Source organism: Bicyclus anynana, chromosome 8 (assembly GCF_947172395.1).
Source record: "Bicyclus anynana chromosome 8, ilBicAnyn1.1, whole genome shotgun sequence".
Lineage (NCBI taxonomy): Eukaryota > Metazoa > Arthropoda > Insecta > Lepidoptera > Nymphalidae > Bicyclus > Bicyclus anynana.
The window spans coordinates 5711644-5727590 of NC_069090.1; positions in this window are offsets into that span (position 1 = coordinate 5711644).

The following is a 15947-nucleotide window of genomic DNA, read 5'->3' on the forward strand; positions in this document are numbered from 1 at the left end:
AAATAGGAGTACAACATTGGCGTGTTTCGCACTAAATAAAACTATAACAGAAGGGTTAAATGAAAAAATGAACATGGCTTCAGTATTCCTTGATATGTCGAAAGCTTTCGACTTAGTTTGTCACAAGACACTACTGAGAAAGTTGGAACGTTATGGGGTAAGAGGAAAAGGGCTCCAGTGGCTAACAAGCTACTTAGGCCAGCGTGAGCAATGTGTCGAAATCCAACAAACTTTAAATAGTCATTGTAAAAGGTTTTGTTCCTGCTATAGTAATCTAAACCCTTACGGTGTACCTCAAGGGAGTGTCTATAATTATATTACTATTATTTATAATTTATATATCAACGATTTACCAGAACACATCCCTCATGACTGCATTCTATACGCAGATGATACTACAATTACAATTAAATGCAAAGACAAAAACATGCTTCAAAACGAAATTAACACCACATTACAGAAAACTAAGGATTGGCTGGAAGCTAATAACCTATCAGTTAATACAACAAAAACTAAATGTGTTCAATTTCTGACCTACAATAGTACTCCATCAAATCTATGTATTGTATATGATCAAATGCCAATAGAAGAAGTAGATACTGTATCATTCCTCGGCCTCTTATTAGACAAACACTGTAATTGGAAGGACCATGTGGACAAACTATGTATAAAATTAGACCGATTCACCTATGTCCTGAGACGGCTTAGTCGAACCTCAAATTTAAAGACTGCCTTACTAGCGTATCATGGATATGTATCGTCCATACTGCAATATGGATTAATTTTGTGGGGCAATTCAGTAGATGCTAATCAAGCATTTATACGTCAGAAAGCATCTATTCGGTCTATGTACGGAGCGCACTTTTTGGATAGCTTATTATATATATAGCAAACCCTTATTTAAAAAACTTGAAATTCTTCCATTACCTAGTCAGTACATATATCAAATGCTTCTTTTTGTAAAAAGAAACCCTAGTCTATTCTCTATTCACACCAACAACGCAAATCTGAGAACATGCCGCAAAAATAAACTGGTTAGACCCCCCACAAGATTGACAATATATGCCAAGAGTTCTTTTTGTATGGCAATAAAAATATATAATAAACTTCCTCATAGTCTAAAAGAGATGCCCTGGTCAATATTTAAATGTAAAATTTATAAATTATTATTTAAAAAAAGTTATTATGACATTCAAGATTATTTTATGGACATGGACATTTTCTAACTTATTATTTTCTAATTGTGACATTGTATTAATTTAGATTCTTTTTTTTTCTTCATTCAAATGTATTTAATTATTTAAGATAATTCATATACCAGTTATGGTAAAATGTATAAAGGCTCAATTCTATAATATGTACCATCATGTTAAACCTACATTTTCATGAATAAAATATCATTCATTCATTCATTCATTCTGTATTTAAGAGTCCTAACTGAAAATCGTGCTGCATACTTTTTTTTGTTGTTGTTGATGTTGCAAATGCTGAGTTGTGGCCTTTTTCTAGGTTATGCCACGTATTGCGGGGCATTCTTCTTTTATTGCTCCACTGTTTGCGTGGACAATTAAGCTATGTAATAATATAGAATTTAAGAATGCAATATGTGGCATTACTTAAAAATAAAGATGTTTCTTTCTTTATCATCTTATAGTAAAATCTTGGTCGCCGCTACCCACCGCGTTTTAATATGTTTAGACTTTTACCAGTTATGTTCAACATTGCTGCCAGTTCCTGGTTTAATGACTCGAAAGTTACGATAATCTTTTGAGCCAAATATACCATCTGTAGTTCTATAAAAAACTTCATCATAAACACGTACTGATGCATGTAGAACAAAATTGGTGCGTACGCTACAAATAAAATGAAATTAATAATTAAAATTGCTAATTAAACCCGTCTTGCATTGCCTGCACATCTAAACTCTATCGTTTTTGTCGAATTCATGATGACACAAAAAGTGTGAATTTTATTAATAGTCAAGAGTTAAAACGTAGAATCATAGAATATAATCGAGTTTCTAATCGAAGTAGTTCTTTTCTCATTTAACAACTAGCACTCTGCACTATGCTGTAGTAGTAATAAATACTATTTAAATGTAAAAAAACTAGTATCAAAACATTTTGTGCTTACTAGTCAGTGCTACCACAATTACAGATTGTTTGATTATATGCTTTCATTTGCGACACTATTTTATTTCGTGATTTCGTGATGGGTGGTTTTTTGCTTTTATTATTTGACAATTTAAAAACCTGTACTTGCCCCTTGCCCCTTTTATTTGTCACCCAGGCTGTGGGCTGACCCTTGTATAGCCATTTTTAAAACAAGTACTTACCACATACATACATTAGTAAGATGTACCCTAATGATACAAATATTAATATCGGAAAATATATTATAAAAAAAAGCATCAACGTTATTTTACGTGCTCCAGTAGATTTGGAGGGCATCACACAAGTCAAAAGTATATTTGCTTCCACCTGAAAATATTTTTTTTTATTTATGTCAATAGCTATCATGTACCTACTTAATTAATAAAGTATGATCCAAAAGTTTTTTACCTTTTCTAATAAACTCATACACTCAATCATGGTTTTCATTCTACTGGTCCCCCGGTAAGACGCAATCAAAGTGACAGTTGACGTCAAAGTAACGCATTGCGCAAACCAAAATAGGGCCTCTTGTAAGTCCCATACTATATCATTATCATTTTTTATAAAATTAATGAAAACCCCGATAATTGCAGAACAGTCTGCAAAATATAAAGATTGTAATCTACTGTTACCCAAGTTACTTAATCGATTCATGATATTTTTTTTTAATACGGTGATTTCGTCCTTTGTTTGTGGTGAAAAAATCACATGAACCATGCATAGTTAATTTTTTTTTTTATACATAGATAGAGTCATTATAGATCTATGGAAATAACATACTTATCACCGCCATAAGAACTTGACTGTAAATGCTGTAGCTACGAGATACCGTAGCGCTGTAGCCGTTACAGTTCTTCGCAAGTTGTAGCGGCGCTACGCCAGCGATGCGCGAAGCTTGCAAGAACAACGCCCACCATCCACTGACCACGTAATTCGTGGTCATTATAATTAAAAGAACAAGCTCTGTTCCTGTTAAATATTTTTAATAGAATAATATGTTAAAGCAATGGTAAGGGAAATCAAAGATTTCAAATAAAGCATTAATGCACTAATTTTGACTGAACAGTTTCACAAATAAATATTTAACTGCTTCTTAATCAGAGATTTCGTTTTATACAGAGTAGTTATTGTTAAAAAATATTTTCGTTTTCGAAATTATTCGTATACATTTTCTATTTTAACATTTTCAACATAGATAAGGAATCTCAAGATATAACCTAAATCTACTTCACGTTTTCCTGAATAATTCTCGAATGGAATGGACGAGTACGTCTAATATTAAAAATATAGATAGGTATACCTTTGAATGTTGTCCAGCCTTTTTTTCATGTATAAATACCCACCAAATCTTAATAATAAGTAGCCTCGTATGTTGAGGTTAAATGTATTTATACTTCGTACCGAGTATCAAATAGAACATTTTACTATAAGTCAGAGGTACCCAAAGTTTTTGACAGAATAGGATCAATGTAATGAAAATATATTGCGGGGTAAACTATACACTATCTACTCGCCAATTTTCAACTTTGTACGTCAAGCGGTTTGCATTATTTCGACCTTTTGTTTTTTTATATACGAGTATATAGAGTTTGATCAACCGTAATAAATTGAATTTATCAGAACTTCCGGTCTATCCATATAATATAGGCCTTAAGTAATGTTTTAATTTTATCGATTAATTATTCGTAAGTAGAAATTAAATTTTATTAGTATCGAATGAAATTAGAATTTCATTAAAATATTTAGATTACCTCTCTTAAAATGAAAAATGAAAAATTAATATCAAAAATGTTTGAGGACCTCTGCTTTATGTATAGATTGATCGAATACATACAAAATTACCATAATTACTTGTTGACTCAAACTCATGAATACGTACTATATATTTTTCATATCTGTCAGTAGATTTTATCAATAACAAATCCCTCCATGAATAATACTTATAGTATTATTATAGCCCCATGAAGTTTTATTTTAATGAAGTAGATAAATAATTTACATAAAGAAAGTAAAAGATTACTTAAATTGGACACATATTTAATTTTAATAAGTCATTTAAAATGATCTATATAATAAGCTATGTTTTTTGAATCACTCAATTAGTTAATTAGTAGGTATTTTTTTCTTCAACCACTCTTCTGGTGCATAATCATTTGCCAAAAGTAAACTGCCCAAGTAGTCACGACACCGAAATTCTGAAAATATTAAAATCAAGGTAAGTAAGTTCCCCCATGGTGACCTTGCACCTAATGTTAGGAAAATGGAGCCCATAATTATTATCAACCTATATTCGGCTCACTGCTGAGCTCGAGTCTCTTCTCAGAATTAGAGGTTAGGCCAATAGTCCACCACGCTGGCCCAATGCGGATTGGCTGACTTCACACACGCAGAGAATTAAGAAAATTCTCTGGTGTGCAGGTTTCCTCACGATGTTTTCCTTCACCGTTTGAGACACGTGATATTTAATTTCTTAAAATGCACACATCTAAAAAGTTGGAGGTGCATGCCCCGGACCGGATTCGAACCTACGCCTTCCGCTATCACGGCTACGGGTCCATAATGCTGAATGGTGATTTAGTCGAGCATCGCAGGAGCCCATTAGATTTGGTAGATAAGATAATCATCATCATTATCAACTGAACTGTACTGGACACTTAATTGGTCTTGGGCCACCGGCATCCAGCGGCATCTTGTAACTTGCTTGACGTCCTTAGAATATCTAGTGCGGGGTCGACCAACACTGCCATTTCCAGTGCGGGGTCGCTATTCTAACTTACTTTTTACTTTTACTTTACAAGTTAGCCCTTGACTACAATCTCACCTGATGGTAAGTGATGATACAGTCTAAGTTGGAAGCGGGCTAACTTGTTAGGAGGAAGATGAAAATCCACACTCCTTTCGGTTTCTACACGGCATCGTACCGGAACGCTAAATCGCTTGGCGGTACGTCTTTGTCGGTAGGGTGGTAACTAGCTACTGCCGAAGCCTCCCACCAGCCAGACCTGGACAAATTAAGAAAATCTCAATCTGCCCAGCCGGGGATCGAACCCAGGACCGCCGCCGCCGTGCTTGTTACATTACAAAAAAACAGTAACTTTTTGCACAAGTTGCAGTAAAGCCGAAAGGTTTGTAGGGTAGAAACCGTAGGTGTGGATTTCATCCTACTTTTAACAAGTTAGCCCGCTTCCATCTAAGATTATATCATCACTTACCATCAGGTGAGATTGAATTAAAAAAAAACATGGTAGGGTATGTAGGAAAGAAGTGCACAAAGCGAAGCTTATAAATCATAGAATGGAAATGATTAACGGAATTGTAATGAATATCAATCAATTGTATATTACTGTTATAATGTTCGCTCGCTGCAGACTACACAATCCCAAGGGCGAATATAGCGGTACGTTCAACATCAGCTGTTTGAACATTAGCTCTAGATCAATGGAGATGCGTTGACCGAGTCCAGTTAGGCGATATATCACATTGCTCAAAACAACCCGGGTTTCGTCCGACTAAAAAAAATATGCACAAAATAATTTTTGTTTTTATAATGCCGGCTTCACATTAGTGCGAAGCTCCGTAAAGCTCCGTGAATAGGCGCGAACGTGAATGTGGTCGGTTTTCGCGGGGTTAACGTTCAGCCTGTTCCCCGATCAGAAGAGCTATTCTGTAACGATGCCTAACTCGCAGGTGCGTATTTCGAATTCTCCTGTCTCTTTTTTTAGTATCGTGTTAGACAAAGAGAGATATAGGTGAATTCGAAACTCGCACTTGCGAGTTATACAAAACATCGTTACAGAATAGCCCTGCAGAGTCGGTATTTTGTCCCGCGACAAAGGTTTCGCGCCTCCCTCACGCGGTGTTCACGCGGTGTTCACATTCACGGCCCCGGTCAGTTCACTCCGAACTACGAAACAACAAAGTTATTGCTGCAGCAGATTCTACGTCCATTTTGCGGCGGGTTTCAAACGATTGTGAGCATCCCGTGATTGTGGAGCGTATGGACTCCTGCCGTGAATTCATGGCGAGAATTCGCAGGTGAATTCACGGTAATATTGTGGAGCCGGCATTACATCTTGCTCATGTCAGCTCACGAATGCATCTTTCTGTACATAAGTGGAAGTCTATGCTTGTAGCGCAAGTAACACGTTACATGTATGGCTGTCTGCCCTTACATCCATGTTACCGTCCACGCGATATAGATTGCGAATAAGAGCATCATCATTATCAGCCTATTTAAACTGCCCACTAGAGGGCCAGGCCTGCCTCCTTATAGGAGAGACGATATGGAACTTAGTAGACTCATCCAATGATGTTAACTTCATTTACGTCACTTCACTATCAGACGTTAGTGATAGTGAACGGGACTGGGAAAAAGTCTTGGAAGAAAGATAAACTCAATATCTCATATAGTCCCATGTAGACCCAGGATTCGAACCCAAGACCTTGTGATCCGAAACCACATTGGCTAGTCCACTGGACACCGAGGCAGTTACAACAATAATAACAGCTTACCTGTTTGAAGATTCGATGGTGACTTTCAATGAAAAACACTAGCTTTGCGACGTAAAAGAAGAGAATGGTTGCTGCCACATATGTAAACCAACCAACTGATAAAAAATATTGTAATTTAGTTTTTAGGATATGTCATTATTTTCACCATCGTCACAATCTATAATCGGCTCACAGTTAAGCACGAGTCTCCACTCAGAATGAGAACGGTTAGGCCTTAGTCCACCACGCTGGCCAAATGCGGATTGGCAGACTTCACACACATAGAGAATTGAGAAAATTATCAGGTATGCAGGTTTCCTCACGATGTTTTTCCTTCACCATTTGAGACATGTGATATTTATTATTCTTGAATGCACATAACTGAAAAGAATGCACATATTTGAATCATTAAATACTTAATAAATAATTTGCATGCCAAATTGGCAAGATACATTTACCATCTACGTCTACCGACCACCTGTATATATAATGCATGAATCTGCAAATAAATAAATTGATTGATTGATTGAAAGTTGGAGGTGCATGCCCCGGGCCGGATTGCTCCCTCCGAATCGAAGGCTGAGGTCATATTCACATATCACGTTACACGTATCTGTGATATCGCACGTATCCTAAATACGTGAAGTATTCAGGATATGTGCGCTATGAAAAAAAACACACTTAAATTCTTTCATATTACTTGGCATAATCCTAGATAACATTATAAATGAAACCACTGTATATTCCTTCATCTGCTCGAATAATTCAAAAATCCCCTTTCAGCTTCTCAACTATACCTAAATGAAATCATGGCTGAATAAATTCGTAGTTTTTAGTAAGATAGCGTTTAATAATTTTTAATAATTCCTCGCACCAAAGTGTGACTTGAAGAGATCACTTTTTAAAAATTTAACTTTTAAGATATTATTATGACGTTTTTGTAAGATTTTAAACCTACGAAAGACAGAGAAAGTTTCACGTTTTCGTCATTCGACGTGTATTTTTTTTACTGAGTACGCCGATTGTGATATTTTTTTTAATTAGAAAGGATACATTTTGAATTAAATACTGTATAAATTTAAAAAACTAAAAAGGGAAATTATATTTTGCTTTTTAGTTTTTTAAAGTCACTTGTTATCTTTTCTTTTTTTTAAATAATTATTATATAGTAAAAACAACGAACCTGTTTTTTTCGACCAGGCAAAATACAAATGAAAACCGTATATAAGTAAGCGATCGATAGCATCGACAATAACCAAAAATGAAATCAATCCATCCTCATTATTGATTTTCATGACGACGTCGCATACAGACACATAGGACTGTGTGAGTGTGCGTATATGTTTTAAGATATCCTTTGTTTGGACTGAACCTAAAATAAAATATACTCATACATAAAATATAACCTACCGTGACATTTTCAAGTGATATTAAAATGACGATACATATAAAACTCTATCAAAATGATCATTTCACTTCTTTTGTTCAAAAATATCATTACAAAAACTAGAAACCAAACTGCTGAAAAGTAATCAACTAAAAAAAATCAATAATCACAATATCTGGCTGATGCAATGTGTGCAAATTAATCAAACTAAAAAGTGCTGCATTTTGAAAAATCATATAGCCTATGTCACCACCACAATTCTGATGAATTCAATGACACCTCATATGCCAAAAACAGTCCAGCCGTTTGGTCTGTAGGCCCAATAAATGGGCATACATAGGTACGCTCGAAAAGCATTACCCTCTTTTCGACACAGTCGTGTAAAAAGTCCGTCAATGTCTAACCGAAGGCGACACAAATATAACTCCCTAACAGAACCGCGCACTTTCACACGCGTAGTTTAGAATATGGGGATATAATATAGCTATTGTTACTTATATGACACTCCCATGATATGCGGACGACGGGGGGGGACTGCGTGGGTGTGAAATCGTGCGTGCGGGGAAGTGAGGTGCATCAGTCGTGGGTTTTTCATTCATCGCTACACGCCCCTCGGCTCGTGCGGACCATCGGGAGTGTTACGAACGAAGTTGCCAAGCTATTCTCCCTGATTTCTAAGAAAGTCTTTCAAATATCTATTTTGAGGGCTATTTCTGGAGAATACGCAATAATTAGTCATTGTATATTTTTAAATTTTTGACTAAGATAATTTTCCTTCACAAATGTCCTGTACTTATATATTTTTTTATTATCACCTCTTCTACAATAATGCAGGTGGTCGTGAAAATAGCCCAAAAATAATGATGAAAATGAAAATTAAATTATAATATTACCACTTATATGCAACGTTCCTTCTAACTCTTGATTTAACAACTTTATAGTTCCAAAAACCTTTTGAGTCACACAAATTATTTGCATTTCTAAAAGAAACTTTGCAATATATACAAACTGGTGTATGATGAAACATAATATTACGCTCGCTTCGTCCGCTGCAAATTAAATTAAATGTCTTCTATAATGAACAGTGTGCCTAGTGGGAGATTTTCAATAATTTCATACTGTTACTATCGCGTTAACGTAAACGCGAATTTATATGGAATTTAAACAGTTGTGCAGTGGTGCCACTAGATGGCGGTGTTTCAATTCCATACAAATTCGCGTTTACGTTAACGCGATCGTCACAGTACCAAACTGCTACTAGCGCCTCTGTTGCGAGTAGGCACTCGTATGTTTAGTTAGCTAATTGTAGAATACATACCGTAACTGGACACTATTAAATTATATCCAATGAATACAAAGAAATATATCGGCAAATGTATGATAAAACAAAGGAGAATTACTTTACGCATTTTAATACATTCGGTTGAAATGACACTGCTCAAAAATATATTGGATTCAGTCTGAAAAAAAAATTACATAAATTGACTACAAAAGGAAGAAAAATGCTTCCATTGTTAAAGTTATGCAAAAAAAGTAAAACATTCGTAATAAGTATCTAATTTACATAGCTCTTGACTAAGTTGACTTCAAACTTTGAAATAAAATGAAATTAAATGAAAATTTATTGTTTTATCAAGTTTACATAGCTGATTGGGCTGGGACCTTCTATTAAGTATACTTCTTCAAGTAATCAAGTCCCCCCAATCGAATGAGGAAAATGAGGAGATCCGCAGACGAACCAAAGTCACTGACATAGCTCAGCGAGTCGCGAAGCAGAAGTGACAATTGGCAGGCCACATAGTTTGAAGAGCCGATGGACGTTAGGGTCCCAAGGTGCTGGAATGACGACACTGCACCGGAAAACGCAGTGTTTGTCGACCCCTCATTAGGTGGACCGAGGATATCAAGCGGGTTGCAGGGAGCCGCTGGATGCTGGTGGCTCGAGACCGTTGTGCTTGGAGGTCTATGCAAGAGGCCTACGTCCAGCAGTGGACGTCTATCGACTGATAATGTATAGTTGAATTTTCATTTACTTGAAAATTTTACATTTTAATATTCAGCGATTTGTAGAACGTTTTTACAGCTGATTACTATCAAGTAAATTTTTGTGAGTAGCTTCATCTCGATGAGACGATCAACTTTTATATATAAGAAAATTCTTGATCCTGGTAGCTAACCCAGTTACCAAGAAATGAAAAATTATGAGCGTTGGAACGAGATAATCTACCACGCAATTTGTAGGACATGGCTTTTAAGTTGTATAACTATTAACCAAGCAACAGTAAAAAAAAAATATTTGGTTAGTAACTTTTGGTAAACTACCCTCCCAACTTGTATCAATAATAAGATTGTTAAAAGTTAGAGGTACTACGCCGCGGCTTGGACTTCCGCGCAGACGAAGTCGCGGCCTTCGGCAAGTATACATATAATTTGAGAGCTTAAAAATTTACAAAAATTTTGATTTTGAGATTTTGATAAAAGTACAAATAAATCTTGACAACGTCGTCTTATAAGTTAAAAAAAATATGTATTTAATAGATCTTACCTTTTCTAATACAGTTATACACTCAATTATATTTTTCCATCTAGAACACCCCGTATACGATCCAATCAAAGCAATAAACGATGCCAAAATAATATTATGCAGCACCCAAAACGAAGAAGTTCGTAAATTCAAATGTATTTCATTATTTACCACATGGAGTAGAATCCCAACAATTCCAGCACCGTCTGAAAAATAAAAAGTAATAAAAAATCTTGGGAGGAGCGTAGGCTTACAAACTATCAACTTTTATCCAGGGAGTAATTTATTTATTTGCTAAAGACAGGCGTCTTTAGCTCACGTAGCGCCCGGGTACAATCAACATTCTAGCGCCCTCTAGTACCGTGCTGAGCACTGTTAAATTGGAATATGTACAAACAGTACTTTGAGTTACCACATACTATCTGTCTTTATTTGCTAAAACTAGACACATTAATTTAAGAAGAGCACTAGATGCTATGTAAATGTAGATATGTAAACCAGAGTTCTTTTTAAGTGAGGTTATACCGCGCCAAGGTACGCCATCATATCCCGCGCGGAGGGTTTCTGAGATCGCGGCGCCCCCTGCACTATAGGTAAAGACGGCTCTGGCTAAAGATGGGTAACAGATACAATAAATATTCGTACAATTCATAACATGTTTTGCCACTAATTAGGCGTGCAAATATTTTTAAAATCAAATAATATTATATAAATGTTCAAATGATTATTATCAGCTACATGTATATATTGATTAAAAATGAAATTACCATAACTATCGTTATCAACCCATATTCGGCAGACTGCTGAGCTCGAGTCTCCTCTCAGAATGAAAGGTGTTAGGCCAATAGTTCACCACGCTGGCCCAATGCGGATTGGCAGACTTCACACACGCAGAGAATTAAGAAAATTCCCTGGTATGCAGGTTTCCTCACGATGTTTTCCTTCACCGTTTGAGACACGTGATATTTAATTTCTTAAAATGCACACAACTGAAAAGTTGGAGGTGCATGCCCCGGACCGGATTAGAATCCACACCCTCCGAAATCGGAGGCAGAGGTCATATTATATACTGGGCTATCACGCTTTACACCATAACTATACTGAAATTCTAAAGTAATGAAAATTATAAAATATGAAATAAATAAATATACTTAAACAATACACATCACTATCTAGCCCTAAAGTAAGCATACAGAGCAGCTTGTGTTATGGGTACTAAGATAGTTGATATTATAATATTCATATACATTTATATACTACATATAAATACTTACATAATGTATAAATACACACAGACACTTGAAAAAACCCATGTTTATCACACGAATATTTTCCAGTTGTGGGAATCGAACCCACGGCCGTGGATGCAGAAAGCAGGGTCACTACCCACTGCGCCACGCAGCCGTCAAAACTGACTTAATTTTATTTTAAAACACGTGGTTTATGTTTTGAATTCTACACCGAGAGACATAATTGACAGACTGGTCATCACCGTGTCCATGTTCTAACATCTCTATAAAGACATACTTATCAGAGTCATAAGAAGTCGGCCGTAACAGCTGTAGCTCGGAGACACAGTTACGCTGTAGCCCTTACAGAACTTCGTCAGCTGCACCGGTGCTACTCCAGCTGTGCGCGAAGCTCTCAATAGCAACGCCCAGCCTCCTCGGACCACGCTCTGGTACTCCATATTTATTAGCTGTGACGTCACAGCTTAAAAATCGACGCTTGTATATCTAAATACAAAAAAGCGAAAGGTCACAATCACGAAATAATCGAAAACTGCTTGCAAAAATAAAATTTGGCAGGCAGGTAGTTTATTGTTAGTAAACGTTTGCTAAGTTTCGCTAGAGGGCTGGATTAAGGAATTCTAATAGTAGGCGAAGAAAAAATTCCGAGTTCCGAGACTTGGTCGCTAACTATGGGCCTCATAAGAAAGCTTTGAGTCAGAGATCTCTGCGAGATCGAACCAAAAATTAGGAGATCCGAAGAAGCAACCGAGTCGCTCATCGAGTCGCGAAGCTGAAGTGGCAATGGGCGCGGCACATAGTTCGAAGAGCCGATAGCCGTTGGGGTCTGGAATGGCGACCCCGCAGTAGAAAGCGCAGTTTTTGAAACCCCCACCAGGTGGACATAGGTTCTCCGTCCGATTCTTAAGTTTAGTTATGAAATATAAATGTTACCGTTAAATTGTAAAATACTTTAGTTTATAATCTCACTCGCGATGTTGTAATCTGTCGATATTTTGTAAACTGAATAAACTGATTACAATTTAACGTGTTATTTTTCGGTATATTACAGGATGAATTTACCATAGAGTTACAAAAAATATTACAGATCTCCCTATGAGTATGTAGGTATGTACTTACTCGTACTCAAGTGCTGGCAGCTGTTTCGGTTGCAAGTAGGTATAAGAATAAAGAAATTTGCTGTTTTTGCTTTATTATAAACATATCCAAAATCCAATTCAAATAGATCAATGCGCGTTGTAGACAGATCATATCGTTAAATAAAGTACAGTTTTTGAGTAAGCTTAGCACTAAACAAACACATAATAATATAGTTATACATTTTGTATAATATGTAAAAGAAACAATTTTTTGTTTGCTGCTGATTAAGTAGCAAAGAGTTTTAACATCTCTATGGCGCGATTCTGATACACAATGCCTGTACTGTCTATTTGAATTTAGAATTTTGACGCCGCTGAAATAAAATAAAATCAAGTAGGTACGTTCGTAATCTATTGCGTAACTTTTAAAATAACGGAATAAACTTACTACTTCACCTCTCTAGCTCATTAAACCTCTGGTACATAAAAACAATGACTAAAAGTCGTTTTTGTCCACTTAGAAAGAAAAAGATTGTTGTATACAGCTATAGGTATGTGTATGAATAATTCCGAACTATAATATGATTTTTTTAATCCAAATCAGAGAATGTATGCGTTGCTCAAGGAATATTACTCGTGCTAACGATTGTGTAATGATTCATATATAATGTTCTTTGGTCCGATTCCAATCGAAGTCAAGCCAAAAGTCTTAAAAAATGCTCATGGATCCACATCATGGACGTATATTAAAATATACTTCGGGTTTTGATTACAATTTTCTAAAGAATAGTCTAGAATTATATATAGGAGAGCCGTGATAGCCCAGTGGATATGACTTTTGCCTCCGATTCCGGAGGGTGTGTGTTCGTATCCAGCCTGGGGCATGCACCTCCAACTTTTCAGTTGTGTGCATTTTAAGAAATTAAATATGACGTGTCTCGAACGCTGAAGGAAAACTTCGTGAAAAAACCTGCATACCTGAGAATTTTCATAATTATCTGGGTGTGTGAAGTCTGCCAATCCGCATTGGGCCAGTGTGGTGGACTATTGGCCTAACCCCTCTCATTCTAAGAGGAGACTCGAGCTCAGCAGTGAGTCGAATATGGGTTGATAATGATGAAATGATATAAAGGTCTGTAGATAGAATAAATACATGTATGATGTAGATAGGTCTACACTGTGGTCATAAAAGCGGAAGCTTTTAATATTTAATGCTACCACATTGTAAGTTTTTATTTTTATTCTTTACAAGTCAGTCCTTGACTACAATCTCACCTGCCAGTAAGTGATAATGATAATACAATCTAAGATGGAAGCGGGCTAACTTGTAAGGAGGAGGATGAAAATCCACACCCCTTTCGGTTTCTACACGGCATCGTACCGGAATGCTAAATCGCTTGGCGGTACGTCTTTGTCGGTAGGGTGGTAACTAGCCACGGCCGAAGCCTTCCACCAGCCAGACCTGGACCAATTAAGAAAATCTCAACCGGCCCAGCCGGGGATCGAACCCAGGACCTCCGTCTGGTAATCTACCGCGCATACCACTGCGCCACGGAGACCGTAAGTAGTAGTTATGTGTATCCACCGTGTATCCACGTGTAACCCACTTTTATGTAACTATTATTAAAATAATAATGGCTTCAATCAATTGATAGACAGTATCGGTAAATACTTATTATTGACTTAGCCGATGATATCAACGATGGTATCAAATAATAATTTTGAAATAAAGAAACAAACTATATAATATACTAGCGGACCCGCTCAAGCTTCGCTTTGACTTATGATGCACTTCATCCCTAACCCTACCCTACCTTGCTTCTACCCTACTCCTACCCTAGTCATACCCTAATTTTACCCTACCCCTAGAATATAGGGGTTTGAAAAATAGATGTTGGCCTATTCTCATAGATACCGGATAAGCACAAAAAATTTCATCAAAATCGGTCAAGCCGTTTCGGAGGAGTACGGCAACGAAAACTGTGACACGAGAATTTTATATATTAGACTAGCGGACTCGCTCAAGCTTCGCTTTGACTTATTAATTTATTTATTTGCACTTCTTCCCTATCCCTACCTTACACTACCATACTCCTACCCCTACCCCTACCCTACCTCTACTCTACCCCTACCCTACCCTACCCTACAACTACCCTACCACTACCCTACCCCTACCCTATCCCTATACCATAAACCTACCCTACCACTACCCTACCCTACCCCTACCCTACCCCTACCCTACCCCTACCCTACCCCTACCCTACCGCTACCCTATCCCTACCCTACCTTGCTTCTACCCTACTCCTACCCTAGTCATACCCTAATTTTACCCTACCCCTAGAATATAGGGGTTTGAAAAATAGATGTTGGCCTATTCTCATAGATACCGGATAAGCACAAAAAATTTCATCAAAATCGGTCAAGCCGTTTCGGAGGAGTACGGCAACGAAAACTGTGACACGAGAATTTTATATATTAGACTAGCGGACTCGCTCAAGCTTCGCTTTGACTTATTAATTTATTTATTTGCACTTCTTCCCTATCCCTACCTTACACTACCATACTCCTACCCCTACCCCTACCCTACCTCTACTCTACCCCTACCCTACCCTACCCTACAACTACCCTACCACTACCCTACCCCTACCCTATCCCTATACCATAAACCTACCCTACCACTACCCTACCCTACCCCTACCCTACCCCTACCCTACCCCTACCCTACCCCTACCCTACCCCTACCCCTACCCTACCCCTACCCTACCGCTACCCTACCCCTACCCTATCCCTATACCATACCCCTACCCTACCACTACCCTATCCTAGGATTTAGGGGTTTGAAAAATAGATGTTGGCCGATTCTCAGACCTACTGAATATGCACAAAAAATTTCATCAAAATCGGTCGAGCCGTTTCGGAGGAGTTCAAGTTCGAACACCGCGACACGAGAATTTTATATATTAGATTACCTAAAATTACAAATAGGTCAGGTTAGTAGGTAAATGTGTTATTCAATAAAATAATAATTGTGATCCTATTAGATCAGCGGCGAAGGGTCCATAC